We start from the raw sequence: 17866 nt of genomic DNA, 5'->3' as shown, positions 1-17866 counted from the left end.
TCAATGACAAGACATAAGTCAGGAGGACTGATCACAGACTTGATACAGTGGGAGACCTTGATTTTTCCCAGTTTGACTGAGACAACACCCATTCAAGTGATTAAGGCTAGATTCCAAAAATGAAGAAAAGAATGGTCTCTTTTACTTAGTCAAAAAACACAGCAAAATAAAACAAAAATCAATCTGGGAGGAGAAGACCCTCAGAATTTCTGGTCAAAACAAAAACAATTGCTTTCTACACTTACTCTGAGCCATCAGAGTCCAAACAGTGACCAAGTATGGCTTTGGCTGGGACCTATTTTTGGCTAGAGTGACTTGGGTATAAGGCATGGCATTTAAAAAAAAAGAAATCTAGTATGACAACTCCAATATATCTTGTGAGGTTTAAATGATGTAAATTTATATTCCTTTAGGCAGAGCACCCACAGGTAAGGTTATGATTCCCTATATCAATATAGAGGAAGAAGGGAGAAAAGGTTGTGTACCTTATCCTACTGGAAAAGAAAATGATAAACCACTCAAGTATCTTTGGTAAAAACAAAAAAACAAAAAACAAATCCAAAAAAAAAATCACATGGACAGAATGTTCATGGGATTACAGAGAATTGAACAGGGCTGAATTGACTGAACAAAGTCCTTACTGAAATCTTTGGGGTTATCAAACAATAGACTGCTGTGTTCATTTGCTTCTTTCTGTTACATATCTAATCTTTTCCACTAGTTGACCACTATATTTGAAACATTATTTTGATAATTAAAGCTTTCTATTATACTTTAATATTTTGTACTACTAAATCTTCTTGTTTCCTACTAACCACTGCTCCCCATTTTTCTCCCTGAGACTCTTGGCTTTTTGTTTCTATGAATGAATTTCATTTTTCTCTCTAGTTCTAGAAAGAAATATTTTGGTAATTTGATTGATATGACAATAAATATATAAATTAATTTAGTATTTTATTTTCATCATATAGTCTCAGTGTATCCATGAGTATAAATATTACTCTAATTATCTAGAGCTATCTTTATTTCTGTAATAACTATTTTGTAGTTGTATTCATATTATTATTTTATGTGTCTTGGTTGGTAGTATGTTAAGTGTTATACTATATATATATTCACAGTTATTTTCAGTGGAATTTGTCTTTCTCTTCCTCCTAGGTTTTATTTGCAATATACAGAAATGCAGAAGATTATATACATATATATATATATATATATATATATATATATATATATATATATATATATTTAATAACTTTTTATTGATAGAACCCATGCCAGGGTAATTTTTTACAGCATTATTCCTTGCACTCATTTCTGTTCCGATTTTTCCCCCTCTCTCTCTCCACCCCCTCCCCCAGATGCCAAGCAGTCCTTTACATGTTGAATAGGTTACAGTATATCCTAGATACAATATATGTGTGTAGAACTGAACAGTTTTCTTGTTGCACTGGGAGAATTGGATTCAGAAGGTATAAATAACCCGGGAAGAAAACAAAAATGCAAACAGTTTATATTCATTTCCCAGTGTTCTTTCTTTGGGTGTAGCTGCTTCTGTCCATCCTTGATCAATTGAAACTGAATTAGCTCTCTTTATCGAAGAGATCTACTTCCATCAAAATACATCCTCAAACAGTATCGTTGTTGAGGTATATTGTTAAGAGTTCAAATGTTGGAGTTAGTTCTTCTCAAAGGCACAGCCGGTTTAGAGGCTTGGAGCCCTTCGGATGTCTCCAAATCCAAAGGTTCTGTCCTTCAGCCTCTGCCTCTGCTTTCTTCAGCCTCCAACCAAGACAGAGATGGAAGGTCTCTCTTATCTCCTTTTGGGGAGCCCAGCTCCAACTTGCCGCGGAGAGAGGGCTTCTGGCATAGCTCCACTGAAGTCCGTCAAAAGTGTTCTCTGCAGCAGAGTCGTTCCTCTCGAGTCTAGCGCGATCAGCCAGCCAAGAGGAAAAAAAAAAGTGTATTCTGGAATGGCTGTCTCGCCTTATATGTGAACCTTCTGAGAGAATGGGATTATGGGTTTTCTCCCATAGTGCTCTCTGGCCCAAAGAGCTTTTAAGGTGTGGCGTATAAAGTGTACTTTTTGAAGCTAGCATACTTGTGGAGTCCAATGAGTAAAGGTGGGAACACAAGCCTTGTCTTGATTAGTTCTACTTAGTACCTTGTTTCAGGTTCTGGCCAAAACAACTTCTTGTAAGATTAGATCAACCCTAATTACTTAGCAGTTAGTAAGGATTCCAACATCTCCCCCTTTCTTTTGTTTTAAAACATAGGGGGTTTCTGAGGGGGTACACATAAATCCATCAATATGGGCCAGAACTTTGTAACAGATATACATGGTATACATAAATCCATCAATATGGGAGGCATTATACATAATTTACATGAGCACATAGCAATATAACACAGGCTAGTAGTAATGTAACAAATAACAAGAATCAATCTGAAAATTTACACATGTCCATAAGTCCTAGAAACAGTCCAATAGGATTCCATTGTCCATTAGTTCATGTGGCAGGAATCTAATAATTCTTGTGAGCACAATCAGCAACAGAACCACCCGATATTTCTTGGGTCTTCTCCTTTGTTTCAAGGGTCTGCTCCATCTTTCTGCGATAGACAAAGCGAATGCGGCTCATAGGCACCCATCTGATTCCTTCTCCACCTGTAGAGATGCAAGCAAATCCTCTCCCCCAAGCAGTTAGCCTATCTGGTCCCTTCCATTCACCACTTTCTGGGTCTCTCCACATCACCTGGCGATTATCTAAAGATAGTGGAGCTGCTCGCACTGGACACTGCTCTTCTGGTGGGTTATAAAACCTATCTGCTGGAGCCAGTGCATCTTTATCAAAGATTAAAAAATTAATGGTATAGAGAACTAAATTTAGAAGTTCTCTAGGGTTACCCGTGGCTCCCCCTTTCTTTTGTTTTTGGAGGAGTGTCTTAATGTCTCTGTTTCTTCTTTCTACTATTGCTTGACCTTGAGGATTGAAGGGTATGCCAGTAGTGTGTAAAATCTTATACTGTGCACAAAAGTGTTCAAAATGTTTGGAGGTATATGCCGGTCCATTATCTGTTTTTATTTCTTGTGGCACACCCATAATTGCGAATGCTTGAATGAGGAATTCAGTGACCACTCGGGCTGTCTCTTTTGCTGCTGGTATGGCAAAAGTGAATCCTGAAAAGGTGTCTACTACAACATGGATAAAAGACAGACGACCAAAAGATTTATAATGGGTCACATCCATTTGCCAGATTTCATTGGGTTTCAAACCACGAGGGTTCTTCCCTGGAGGCAGTGTAGGAGCGTGGAAGGGAAGGCAAGCTGTACAGCTTTTTACTATGCTCCTAGCTTCTTCTTTTGTAATCCCAAACTGTAAACGCAAAGCTCGAGTAGCCTGATGGTATTTAGAATGGGATTCCTGGGCCTCTTGAAATAAAGGCGTACTGGCCAACATAGTTAAAAGGCTATCTGCCTTTGAATTTCCATCAAAAATAGGACCTGGAAGTCCACTATGTGAATGGACATGCAGGATATAAATCTTTCCTGGATGCTTTCTCACTTGCTCTTGAAGTTCCTTAAAGAGCTGATATATATTAGAAGCTGCAAATTTTATTTGGGCTGTGGCAATTCTTTGTACCACACCTACTGAATAGGCTGAATCAGATATTATATTTATGTCGCCTGGGTAATAAGTGAGAGCTAGCATGATCGCATATAATTCGTTCTGCTGAGTGGACTGAAAAGGAGTTCTGACTACTCTTTTTACGGTTAGATCATGAGAGTATACAGCACAAATATTTTGTTTGGCTGCGTCTGTAAAAATGGTTGGTCCTTCAAGAGGAACCTTAGAAACCTTCTCCTCAAAAATCCATTGCCAATTATGCAGTAGTCTGGTTATCTTTAATGGAGATCCATGTGCAAAATTTGGAGCCATGGCCAATAAAATCTGCCACTCTGGGATGGTTTCACAGCATACATTAATTTGTGCATTTGTATAGAAGGTATATATCTTGTCAGGTCTTGTCCCAGATAATTGTACTGCTCGCTTAATGGCCTTTAATAGAATTCTAGCCACAAGTACTGGGTAAGGCGTAAGGCTTTGTTCTGGTTGTGCTGGGAGGTTCACCCACTCTATCACATTGTCTCCTTGATGAAGGACTGCTGCGGGTGCTTCTTTCGTAGCAAAAACCGATACTTCCAAGGGTTTTTGAGTTACTCTCTCAACTACATTGGATAAAGCCAGTTCAACTTCTCTCAAGGTCTCTTGAGCTTCTTTTGTAAGCCGGCGTGGTGAATTTAAAGCAGTGTCTCCCCTTAAAATGTCATATAGGGGTTGCAATTGATTGGTAGTTAAACCTAATACTGGACGCATCCATTGGATATCTCCTATTAATTTTTGGAAATCATTTAAGGTGTTCAACCTCTCTGTTCTTAAAGACAGTTTTTGTAGTGTAAGTGCCTTAGGATATATTTCATATCCTAAATATTGAAAAGGAGCATGTCTTTGAATTTTTTCTGTAGCGATATGAAGTTTGTAGTATCTTAGTGTTTCTATGGTTTTTTGTAGACATGCTTCTAGAATTTGTTCCTCCGGTGCACATCCCAATATATCATCCATATAATGTAATAGCATAACTTTTGGAAATGCTTTTCTTATTGGAGCAAGAGCAGCAGCAACATACATTTGACACATAGTGGGGCTGTTCTTCATACCCTGTGGCAAAACCGTCCATTCATATCTTTTATAAGGCTCAGCTAAATTGACACTGGGCACCGAAAAGGCAAATCTCTTCATATCCTCCTTATCCAGAGGAATGGAATAGAAACAATCCTTGATGTCTATAACCCAAAGAGGCCATTCTCTAGGAAGCTGAGTAGGAGATGGAAGTCCAGGCTGAAGAGTTCCCATAGTTTCCATCTGTTCGTTCACTTTTCTTAAATCAGTGAGCATCCTCCATTTTCCCGATTTCTTTTTTACAACGAACACTGGTGAATTCCAAGGACTTAGAGAAGGTTGTAAATGCCCTTGTTCAAGCTGCTCCTGTACTATATCTAATAAGGCCTGAATTTTATCGCTACTTAAGGGCCACTGTTCTATCCACACTGGTGTATCAGTTTTCCATTGGATAGGAATAGGTGAAAGTGTTGGCAGGCCTTCAACAGCAGTCCTGCTTAAAAAACCGAAGTACTCATTTTTAACCCCAATTGTTGTAAAACGTCTCTTCCCCACAGATTGATGGGGATTTTTTCAACTATAAAAGGAGTAAAAACTCCTGTTTTGCCTTCAAAAGTCCATCTCATAGGGGCAGCACTAACTTCAGCTGCTATTGATCCTCCTACTCCAGACATATAGGTATCTGCTTTAATCTTTGGCCAGTGACTGGGCCAACTGGCACCTCTAATAACTGTACGATCCGCACCTGTGTCTACCAATCCTTCCAATGGTAGGCCATTTATATAGATAGTGAGCATAGGTCGGTCAGCCGTTACTGCTGCTGTCCAGTATATTTCTGGTTTTTGTGGTCTGGAGTCAGAACCTGGGTGACTTTCACGAGGCTGCTTATTAGGATTCTGTATGAGTAAACCTGATGCTACTACGTCTCCTGGGTGATAAGTCACACATTGACTACCTGTATTAGTGACTGGGATATTATCTACACATTCCCCAGTTTCCCACATCAGTGTGTGGATAGACACTGTTTTGTACATACAAGGAGGTGAAATGGTCAAGCCTACTGTGCCTGGAGGTAGGGGATCCATAGGCTGGAGAGGAACAGATTTCACCTCTCCAGGGGGTATCTCAGTTGTTCCAGCTGCATACAGCTCTATTCTCCCCAATTGTAATTCCCTTCTGCCATCAGGTTGCTTCCTGGCTGGTTGACTGTGTAATCCCCTTCTCCCATCATATGGCTTTCTGGCTGATTGGTCATGTCTGGGTACTGGACTTCTAGGCACTCTCTGGGTGCACCATTGGCTGCCATCATGCCCCAAGTGTTTTTTGCCTTGGGCCCTGGGGCTGGGCCCCTCATCCCGTTTCCCTGAATCTGTCTGCATTCTGAGGCCCAATGGAAGCCTCTGTTGCATTTTGGACATGGGGTTTGGGGTCTTGTTCTCCCACCTTGTCTTCCCATTCTATCTCTATACCAACATTGAGCTTTCAGATGTCCTACTTTTCCACACTGAAAGCATCTACGAGTCTCTCTGGAAGTCCCTTGCCAAGAGGGATTCTGTCTTCTCATGTTTGGATTTTGGGAAGTCTGCATCATAGCCTGGCTATAAAAGGCACCTGTGCCCACTGTGGCACAGCGTCTTATGAGTTCCTCTAAAGGAGCATCCTTGCGCAGTCCTAGTATAATTCTTCTGCAAACCTCATTAGCATTTTCCTTAGCAAGTTGCCTTATCAAGATGTCTGTTATTGCATTTTCTCCATTTGTTCTTATGATAGCTGTCTGCAAGCGTCCCACAAAGTCAGCGAAGGGTTCATTTGGCTCTTGTGTTATTTTTGTGAAGCCTCCCCCCTTGTCGTCTTTATTGTGAAGAGAAGCCCACGTTTCCCAGTGTTCTTTCTTTGGGTGTAGTTGCTTCTGTCCGTCATTGATCAATTGAAACTCAGGTCTCTTTGTCAAAGAAATCCACTTCCATCAGAATACATCCTCATACAATATCGTTGTCAAAGTGTATAATGATCTCCTGGTTCTGCTCATTTCACTTAGCATCAGTTCATGTAAGTCTCGCCAGTCCTCTCTGTATTCATCCTGCTGGTCATTCCTTACAGAACAATAATATTCCATAACGTTCATCTACCACAATTTACTCAACCATTCTCCAATTGATGGGCATTCATTCATTTTCCAGCTTCTAGCCACTACAAACAGGGCTGCCTCAAACATTTTGGCACATACAGGTCCCTTTCCTTTCTTTAGTATCTCTTTGGGGTATAAGCCCAGTAGAAACACTGCTGGATCAAAGGGTATGCACAGTTTGATAACTTTTTGAGCATAGTTCCAAATTGCTCTCCAGAATGGCTGGATGTGTTCACAATTCTACCAACAATGTATCAGTGTCCCTGTTTTCCCACATCCCCTCCAACATTCCCCATTATCTTTCCCTGTCACTCTAGCCAATCTGACAGATGTGTAGTGATATCTCAGAGTTGTCTTAATTTGCATTTCTCTGATTAATAATGTTTTGGAGCATATTTTCATATGTCTATAAATAGTTTCAATTTATTCGTCTGAGAATTGTCTGTTCATATCCTTTGACCATTTATCAATTGGAGAATGGCTTGATTTGCAGAAGATTATATAAATTTATTTTACATTCTTTAGCTTTCCTTAACTTATTCTTTTAAACACATTTTAGTTGATTTCTAAAGTTCTCCAAGTAAACCATCATAAAACTTAGAAAAAAACAACAATTTAGTTTCATTTCCCCCTATGCTTATTTCCTCAATTTCTTTTCTTACTATTATATGTCAATTATTGTATGAAACAGTATTGATAATAATGAAATTTTGGCTTTATTCTCAATCTTATAGGAAGTCCTCTGTTGTAATAATGCTGGCTCTTGAGAGGAAAATCTCATCTAGTTTTCTCTCTCTTATCTCAAACATAAATGCCATTTATCATATTCAGGAAAGATTCATTTAATTATTTGTTTTCTAATATTTAACAAGAATAGATGTATCTTGTCAAAAGCTTTTTTTTGCATTTATTAATCTGCTTGTAATTGTTTTTGTTATGCTATGTTATCTTCATTATGATGTTTGATTATGTTGATAGTTTTCCTAAAAGTACATAAACTCTAAATTCCTGCTATAAAAGCAAGCTGGTCATAATGCATGATCTTTTTGACATGTTTCTGTACTCGGATAATATATTTAAGTATTTTTAATATAAATTTTCAATTGTTGACCTGTAGTTTGGATCTTTTTTAGTTTTCCCTTGATTAGGTATCAAAATCACATTTGTGTCAGGAAAGGGCCTTTGTAGGATTCTTTCTAAATAATTCTGAATATTTCTAAACAGTTTAATATTGAAATTAATTATTCTTTAAATTTTTGATAATATTTACTCATAAATTTATCTGGTCCTGAAGTGGGAGGTGTGTGTGTATGGATATGTAAGTCCAATGCTATAGAGATGTCAAAGCTCTATTATCCTATGTCAAGCTTTTTTCATGACTTTTTTTTAATCACTCTAATTTTCCTTCCCAATTTTTCCTCTTCTACTTGATTTTAAAAATCCATTCATATTTTCCCTAAGATGCAGAAATTTTGATTTTGTTGCCTTCTTTTGAGTGTATATTTTGATCTTCCTTGTCACCACAATAACTTTCTATAATCAGAATTTCTTTTGAGAATGTTCACTCATTTCCAGCCTATTTCTTTTTTTTTTAATTTTTCTTTCTATTATCAGCCTCTTTCTTTATATTGAATTTATATTAATCTTATGTTAAAATGGGGCTCTGCTTCCCAGGGGGCATTGTCTCAAGCTTCATGTTTTTGTGCAGCTGTTTTCAGAGGTAATTTTAGGGACCTATAAATTTTTGTCTCTTCCAAGGTGATATGATTTAGGGAGAGTTATGGTTTTCTACTCTCCTGTACTATGCACTAGTTTGTGAGCAACCATAAGCACTCTTTTCAACCTTAGAACAGTAACCCAGATCCCTGTTCCTCTGAAGCCTCAAGCTCTGCTTTGCTGTGCTAGTGATTTTTCTCACACTGGGAGTAAGACCCAGGATTCTGACCTAGATCCAAGGATAGGCAATACAACAGAGTACTGCCCCTGCTGCCAGCAAAGGGATGTCCTGTTAATCTTCTTCTGATTCTTTCTTCAATCTCTTTACCATCTGTGGGCTGAGAGGTTTGGAAACTACCACTGCTGCCATTGATTCAGTCACTCCAGGCCTACTCCTGATTTTCTGGAGCCTAATTTGCACTCCCATGGCCTATATTGAACTGTGCTCCTCTCCCACCCTGGTGCAATATTTCCTGTTGATCTTCTTAAGTTTTTCTTGGGCTGGAAATTGCTTTACTCTGTCTTTTTGTGGGTTCTGCTGCTCTAGAATTTGTTTAGAGTCATTATTTAACGGAATTTGGAGGGACTTAGGGGAGAGTTCAGACAAGGCTTGCCTTTATTCCACCATCTTGATTCCTCTTCCATTAACTCACATATCTATAGGTTTAAGGTTTAAGTGCTTCACAACCACCTTATATAATAGCTGGTACAACTATTGTTATTCTCACAGATGAAGGAACTGAGATATAAAAATACCATGACTTGTTCCCAGATTATAGGATCATAGATTTACAGGTATAGGGATTTTAGAAGACATCTGGTTTAGAAAACCTGTCATTTTGCAAATAAGGAAACTGAGACTCAGAGGAATTAAGTGATTCACTTAAGGCCATACAGCTAATAATTGTCTGAACTTGGATTTGAACCTAGCTCTCCACATTCTGAGTCCAATATGTACTCAATTACACAATTCTAATTTACTTAAAGTCACATAGCTAAATACATGGGAGAGCCAGGAATAGAACTCATGACTATATATATATATATATATATATATATATTCAGGGTTGGTACTCTATCCACTTGCCAACTATCCTAAATCAAGTACACTTCTACTACAAGACACTCCCCTTTCAGTGAGCAAAGGTAGTTCCTGATAAGCCCTAAAATAGTTTCTGGGAGATATAAAGTAGCACTCTGCAGTGTCATCTTTGATTTAAGTTAATTGGACAATTTAATTAGTACCTATATGATACAAGTGAAAATTATAATAGTTTTCTATTTAAATTTTGCTGCTGGTTCTTCTTGTTGCTTGTGGTTGATTCAGTCATCCTGGAGAAAACTTTCTTTAGGCTTCCAATACTTGGCTGTAAAGTCCACTTGTTTTTTCATCAGAATTGAGATTGGCCATATCATTACTTGGATTTCTATTGATTTGGGTACTTCACTAAAGTTCTATTTTGAAGCCTTATCACAGTGTGAAGTACCCTGTAAACCACATCAAGGGAATGACAGACTTCTTATCTGATAAACCTTAGTTGAAAAGACTGCAAATAATGGCCTTTGCAATAAACTCTGTCTTCCTAAGTAGAGTTTCATTATCAGTAAAAGGCTGATTTATGAACAAACATTAGCTTATGGATTTTTTTTTAATGGCCACAACAGCCCACAAGATGAACAGGAGTACAAAATGTCTCTCAGATTAGAGTAACTCCACTTTTGAAATACAAAAAATAGATGAGCTAAGAGCCATGTTGATATGTCTGGGATGATATAATAAGTCCTGTCAAGAATCCTTTTTGTAAGATTTATGGAAAGATGCTAACTTGAATAACACATGTTAGAATATAGACTATTTGAGATCTATACTGGTGAGGAAGAAACTCACTGATGAAATCACAGATCTGTCAAAGTATCAAAGAAGTAGATCAGTAATGAGTGATCAAGGATCATATAAAAGTACAGAATTTCACAGAAGAAAGAGACCTTGATATTCATTATTTCTAACCAGTATCTTAAAAAGAATACCTGCTACAATATATCTCACAACTTGACAAGTAGTTATTCAGATTTTGCTTGAGTCCTTCTAACACTGGACAACCCCCTATCTCCCAAGGCAGCCCATTCTACTTTTTGATTGAAAGATGCCTATAGAATATACTGAATTTCATGGTAACCACCTTAGTTTTTTTTTTTTTTTTATATCATTATTAATAGGTTAAGTTTATTTTTTCCTTATGGTTATTAGAGTTATCTAAGTGGAGGTTATCAATACATAATGTGTGTGTGTGTGTGTGTGTGTGTGTGTGTGTGTGTGTGTGTGTATGCATTTAATATACTCCTTGATCTGGAAAATCTTGGTCTACTATAACTTCAGGCCTGGGCTCCCTTTAAGATGACACTGAAGAGCTATGTTCTGTTTGGTTCTAAAGGGCAGAACTAGAAGCGGGTAGAAGTTGCAAATAGGTCAATTTTGGCTTTATATCATGAAAAATTACTTCACAATCAGGTTATGAAAAAGTAGAATGGGATGCTTATGGAAATGGTGAATTTCTTCTCTTTGGAGATCTTTTATGTACATTTGTTGCTTTATACTATAGTAGGGATTCCTCAAATGTGAGTTGGATTAGACCCTAAGCTCCCTTCAAACTCTCACATACTGTGATTCTATACTAGACTACGTAGTGATTCTTTGGTATAGGCAAATGGCAATTGAGAAGACTCAAGAAAAAAGAAATTTGATTTCCATCTAAATATGTTTGAGACAAGTTTTAAATATATAGTTATTCTTTTTATTTTTATTTTATTTTCTTTCATTTTTCACATGAACAATCCTTTACCTTATTTATAATATTTTATTAAATTATGAAATAGAAGAATTTGCCAAAGTGAATGTAAATTGTATATATATATATATATATATATATATATATATATATATATACATATACATACATATGTATATGTATATGTATATATATATTCAAATAGAATAACAAGGTGCTTAGGTATGTAAGAAAATTGTATTAATAAAAACAAATCTATCTGAAGTGTTTTTTGGATTCTATATGCTTCCTAAGTCCAACTCAGAGAAAAGAGTTTAACTTTTAATGAAGCTATAACTATGTTTAAAATTTGTTATTTTTTTCTGCACTATATATATTTATGATTTTTTTCAAATCATGTAAAATTTGTCCCTAAAGAATGTAGGCTAAGATCACTTACAACTCTCCTCCTCCCTAGCATTATGATATAAGACTAACTTATAGGAAATTATATTGTTTCCTTGGTGTTTTTGACCCAGAAATGAATTTCACAACTTGTGAAATCAGTGTGATGGAGAGACCATAAGGAGGTATTTTTTTAAGTTCACAGAACAACTTGAAGTTTTTTGCTCAATTTTCAGAACCTAAGGTGAGAAAAATGAGTTGGGGTTACAGTAGCATAACCCTATACCCTGGCTTTGAAGTCGATCTTTGAGATTCCTTCAATCCTCAGAGTTCCCTTCAGCAACTTCAGAATCCCAGACATTCTTGTAATGAATTGAGAGAATATTAAGTGTCTCAACTCTAAATCTCTCTCTCTCTCCCTCCTTCTCTTCTTCCCTCCCTTCCTCTTTCCCTCTCTTCCAATCTCTCTCTCTCTTTCTCTCTCTCTCTTTCTCTCTCTCTCTCTCTCTCTCTCTCTCTCACACCCCCCCCTAAAGTCCATGCTTCCTTCCCTTCTTCCTTCCTTTCCCCTTCTTTCCTTTCTTCTTATCTTCCTTTCCTTGCTATCTTTTTTTCTCCATGCTCTCTTCCTCTTCTTCCCTCCCCTTTTTTGAATATATGGGAATAAAACTGGAAAGAGACAATGAGATGAATTATAAAGATTGTTAGATTTGGACCCAAGACATCTGTAGAAATATGCTCTATGAAGATAATGTATCTGCAATTTTAGATTATCTTTCTGACTTGCTGACTTTTGTAGTGTACCCTAAACCTCTGGACCATGTCATCACTGAGGGCATTGAGACAGTCATTGAGTAGATATTGTATTTTTGTCACCGCTCCTTAGAAAACAAAGAAAACATTTTTTTATTAACTATTGGAAGGTGGACTTAAGTGTCTTTTACAGATTTTGCTTTGAGCAGAAGTCCCCAAGGGACTGAAATTCATTTTGACAGGTTATACCCCCTTGGTCAAGACACTGTGCTGACTGCTTTTTGCAAATGGTGTTTGAAATGTAATGGGGTAATGATGAAAAACTAAAAAAAACCAAAAACAAACAAACAACCCAAAACTTGATTAAGTGGAATACTCAGGGAATGAGTATGTTGGCTAATTTATTTTGATGTTTAATTGAGTTTTTATATAATTTAATTTTTCATAGATTATTCAAAATCTTATAGTGACTTAGAGTCTTTAATTTGATAATTAGTTCTCTTAACAGATATGGAATTTGACTTCATGTCCTATCTTAGAAGCCAAAGTAGGACTAAATCTGATAACTTAGTTTGCTGTCATTTGTCTCCTTTTCCTAAAAGTGGAACACAACAAAAATGTTTTTGTTAATTGAGGCTCTAGTGATTTATCCAGTTCAAGTTTACACAAAGTCCCTTATGGCATAAGTAGGGCAGATACATCCCATGAGATCATAATGAGTAGAACTTATTAGGGAATGTAGGTTTGGAAATGGCTTCTGGGGATCTGGAACATAGTTTCAGAGGAGCTGGACCAAAAGAGGGTATTCTGGGACATTTCCTGAGCTGATCAAAACAACCTCCTTGGATCAGAAGTTGGTTTAATTTTGAAGACTTACTCCAGTTGCCCAGACTAACTGTGGTTTGGCTTCATTCTCTCTAGACCTGAACCTACTAGCTAAACCTGAAAATTCAAAAATGGCAATTAGGATATGAGAAAGGGTGGACCATATAGTTCAGAGTTTTTTTGAGTTATAATGGTTAGAAATTTCAGGCACTTTTGACTATACTCCATTTTATCTGACAATATAATGAAAAATCATCTTTCCTTCTCCTTTCTCTTCCCTTCCTCTCTCTTTTCCTCCTTTCTTCTCCTCTCCTACCCCAACATTATAAACTGTGATTAAAAGAAGCAAACATGTTTAGATTGATTTAAAAGTAACCAAAGTTGGTCAGACTGGAGGAAATATAAAAACACTCTTTAATGGCTTGAAGGTTACAAGCACCAGAGACAGAGAGAGACATTATTTAAGGTGGTCTCCAAAGGATATAACTACATGTAATGGGATGAAATTGAGCAAAGGAAAGTGCCCTCACAGGAGGTTGATTATATGGTGTCATAATCTACAAAAGGAAGTAGTGGGTTTTCCCCTTTCTACCTCTCCCTCCTAACTAATTTTAGCTAATTTGTACAAAATGCTTGGTAACCCACTATAGGAAGGATGTTCCCTCCCTCCAATTTTTTCAGGGTCATAAAGAAACTGTGTAAAGTTAAAGTAAATTCAAGGTCATAAAGTAACTGTGTCATAGGCAGGACTTGAACACAAGTCTTTTTGGTTCTAAGATCTCTATCCATTATATCATTCTGCTTCTCTAGAATGGGAATACTGAGTATTCTGGATAAGTTTTTGACCATGAATGAGAAAGCTGATTCTTAAAATGCCCAATTAAGGGTTTGGGTTTGTTGGTTTATTTCTTTCAGAATCTTTTGAGTTTGTAATCAGCAATTTCCTTTCCTTTTGGCCAATGAAAGCTTAGTCTGCCACTTAGTCTGAAGACATTCTTACACACCGGTAATAGGAAATAGTTGGATTGATTTTCTCTGGATTTATATTAGTTCAGATTTTGCAAGTTTTCTAGTTAGGAATCTGTTTAAGGTGGAAGTAGGGTTAAGTGCTTAGGTACCCATTAACTGATGTGAATTTGGATAAAGAGAGAAAGGTCTTCTACATTATAAACTCATGTGCCAAGACTGTAAACTTCTTGAGGAAAGGAACTGTGTCATTTTAAAAAATATCTGTTGTTATATAGGACAATATTTTGCATGTGGCTGAATAAATGAAAGTTATTTAGTATCTTTTACCAATCTCTTTTTAAATTTTTTTGATTTCTTCACTATTATGAATATGTCAAAATGTTACACCATAAAGATATTCAAATATTTGGCTTATCTTGATACTACATTTGCTATAGTAAAAAATGATATATCAGGATATTAAAGCATGGTAAGTTCATTAAGGGTAGGCACAATGTCTTATTCATCTCTATATCTCCTTCCTGCACAACCTTTCTCCCCCTTCCCCAATCTACCACAGTGCTTTAAACATACGGAAAGCCCTTAGTATATGTTTATTCAGTGTATGAATGACTGTCATTAAGCTGCAGGTTCAAGGAATTTTATCTAAACTCAGTTCAACATCTGGACCCAGAGGACCCTTAAGGAAAAAGCAGCCTTTCTCCTTATGCCCTGAACCATGTATGTGCAAATGTGCCCATGTACTCATGGCCTTGTGTTTTTTGGGCAGAGACATTTTTACTTATAAAAATAGAAGGAAGCTAGATATGGTATGATTTGAAGATAGTAAAATTGTTCCAATGACTAAAAATATCATTTCTATTATTCCTGTCACTATGTAATTGAAATTTCCACATCATTTATTCATTTAGGTTAAGGCGTTGAAGAACTTTATATTCTCTGGAAAGCATATGTATGAATGTGCAAGTTTGCACAAAGGGAAAAGTAATAAAGCAAACCAATAATTAAAATTCTTCTTAAAACTGATTAATTAGATTAACCAATAAGCTTCAATTAGGGCATTAAAAATATTAAACAGAGAACTGTGTGTTTTGAAGGAAGGAGAGGATCATAAAAAAATCAAAAAGAGAAGTAATATAGCAGGAAGGGTACTTACAGAAAATTTGAGGTAAAAGCTACTAAAATGAGGAACACTTCCCTCTTCCACTCTATTGAGAACAACAACTCTGGTTGTTCAGGGCTTCTCATTCATCTTTGATGTCCATTTGTTACCCAACTCTCATCTGTGGCTCTAAGAAGCTATAGCCGTCACTTGGAGCTTGGTCAGATATCAAAAATGCCAAGATCATCCATTGTATCCATGGCAATTGCTGGTTGTCTTAAATTTGTCTTACCATATGAATGTTATGGAATATTATTGTTCTGTAAGAAATGACCAGCAGGATGAATACAGAGAGGCTTGGAGAGACTTACATGAACTGATGCTAAGTGAAATGAGCAGAACCAGGAGATCATTATACACTTCGACAACGATATTGTATGAGGATGTATTCTGATGGAAGTGGATTTCTTTGACAAAGAGATCTGAGTTTCAATTGATAAATGATGGAAAGAAGCAGCTATACCCAAAGAAAGAACAGTGGGAAATGAATGTGAACTATTTGCATTTTTGTTTTTCTTCCCGGGTTATTTTTACCTTCTGAATCCAATTCTCCCTGTGCAACAAGAGAACTGTTCGGTTCTGCAAACATATACTGTATCTAGGATATACTGCAACATATCTAACATATATAGGACTGCTTGCCATCTAGGGGAGGGGGTGGAGGGAGGGAGGGGAAAAATCGGAACAGAAACAAGTGCAAGGAATAATGTTGTAAAAAAAAAATCACCCTGGCATGGATTCTGTCAATATAAAGTTATTATTAAATAAAATAAAATCAAATATTAAAAAAAATTTGTCTTACCACTGAACTTCAATGACTGGAAGAAAAAGTGAGGCTGATGACTTTGTACAACCCTGACTCACTTAATGCAATCACTTTACAAATCAAGATATCACCCTTTGATATCATTGATTCTATTCGAAAACCAATAATGAATGACAACAAGAATTACAATGGTATATAAATTACTTGGGACAAAATAATAAAATAAATTGATACAATAAACTCTACAAGTTTTTACATCTTTCAAAACTTTTAATAGGCAGCAAACTCTCTTTGCTGCAATCCCTCATTTTATATAATTTGGCATTAAGTTCACAAGATTTTGACATATATTTTAGTCACAAAACCACATTTTTGTCACATTGGACATTAGGCATAACATTTGACTAACAATTCATTCTATTTCAAATGTATCTTTGACAAAAATACATTAAACTCATTTTCCTATTGAATAAGATTAAAATCAGTGAGTTCTTATACCATTTTGAGTAAATTTCTTCACCTTTTATGATTGTGTAAGAATCTGATTTACTATTTTATCTTCTTTTGGAAATTTCAGTAATTGTAAAGTAATTTTGCTTCTTACTACATCAATTTATTTATCAGAGTTCATTATTCCCTCAATCAATACAAGACTTCCAGATCTACTGGAAGGAAAAAAAATTCCTCAAACATCTTAGGGGATTGATATTTTATAGTTTAATGGAGATGCTTGAATCTTACTGGCTCTCCTGGACTTCTCAGAATGGTATTGGTATATCCTTAAATAATAATAATAATTTTAAAAAATGAGCTTGATCAATAACAGTGTGCTTTTCTTGATCTTTTGAACTCTAGTGGTTGAATTGCTTTGTGTCTAATTTTTCTTAATAGAATTAGTTAACAGCTGTGTGTGTGTGTGTGTTTATTTGTCTTTCCACTGTTCTTCCAACTTCAAGAAGCCTAAACCACAAAGAAATCAGAATTCTTCAAATTACTAGAAAGTCCAAAAGTCTTTACTTGTTTTTTGAGCATTCATTATGCTGTTTTGAAGCAAACATTTGCCAGTCCATCTTATCCTGTTGGAATCTTTACAAACTGCTAACTCATTAGAGTTGATAGATTATTGATCTGATTTTACAAGAAGATGTTTTGGGCCAGAACCTGAAACAAGGTACTAAGTAGAACTAATTAGTGCAGTGCTTGTGTTTACACCTTTACTCATTGGAGTTCACAAGTATGACAGTTTCACAAAGTAAACTTTGTAACTTTGTGAATTCACACCTCCCTTGAAGCTCTTAGGGCCAGAGAGCACTATGGGAGAAAACCCATAATCCCATTCTCTCAGAAGAGTCTTACATAAGGCCAGTGAAGAGAGATCTGTTCCAGAATATGTTCCACTTGGCTGGCTGGTGGCGGAAGAAAGAGTTTTCAGAGGAAGAAGCTACAAGTTGAGAGTTCAGCAGACAACCAGATTCATCTTCATCTCACACCACTGTGGTTGGTGGCTGGGCTCCTGCACTCCCCCCACTGAGACCAAGCTGGTCTGAAAGACTCACCAGAAAGCTAGCCGAGCCCCAAGTGAAGGAGACAAGAGATTCATTTCATCTTTGTGCTGCCTGGAGGCTGAAGAAAGCAGAGGCAGAGGCTGAAGGACAAAACCTTTGGATTTGGAGACATTCGGAGGGCTCTAAGCTA

Source organism: Antechinus flavipes, chromosome 1 (genome assembly GCF_016432865.1).
Source record: "Antechinus flavipes isolate AdamAnt ecotype Samford, QLD, Australia chromosome 1, AdamAnt_v2, whole genome shotgun sequence".
NCBI classification, from domain to species: domain Eukaryota; kingdom Metazoa; phylum Chordata; class Mammalia; order Dasyuromorphia; family Dasyuridae; genus Antechinus; species Antechinus flavipes.
Note: the sequence above shows the minus strand (reverse complement) of the source record.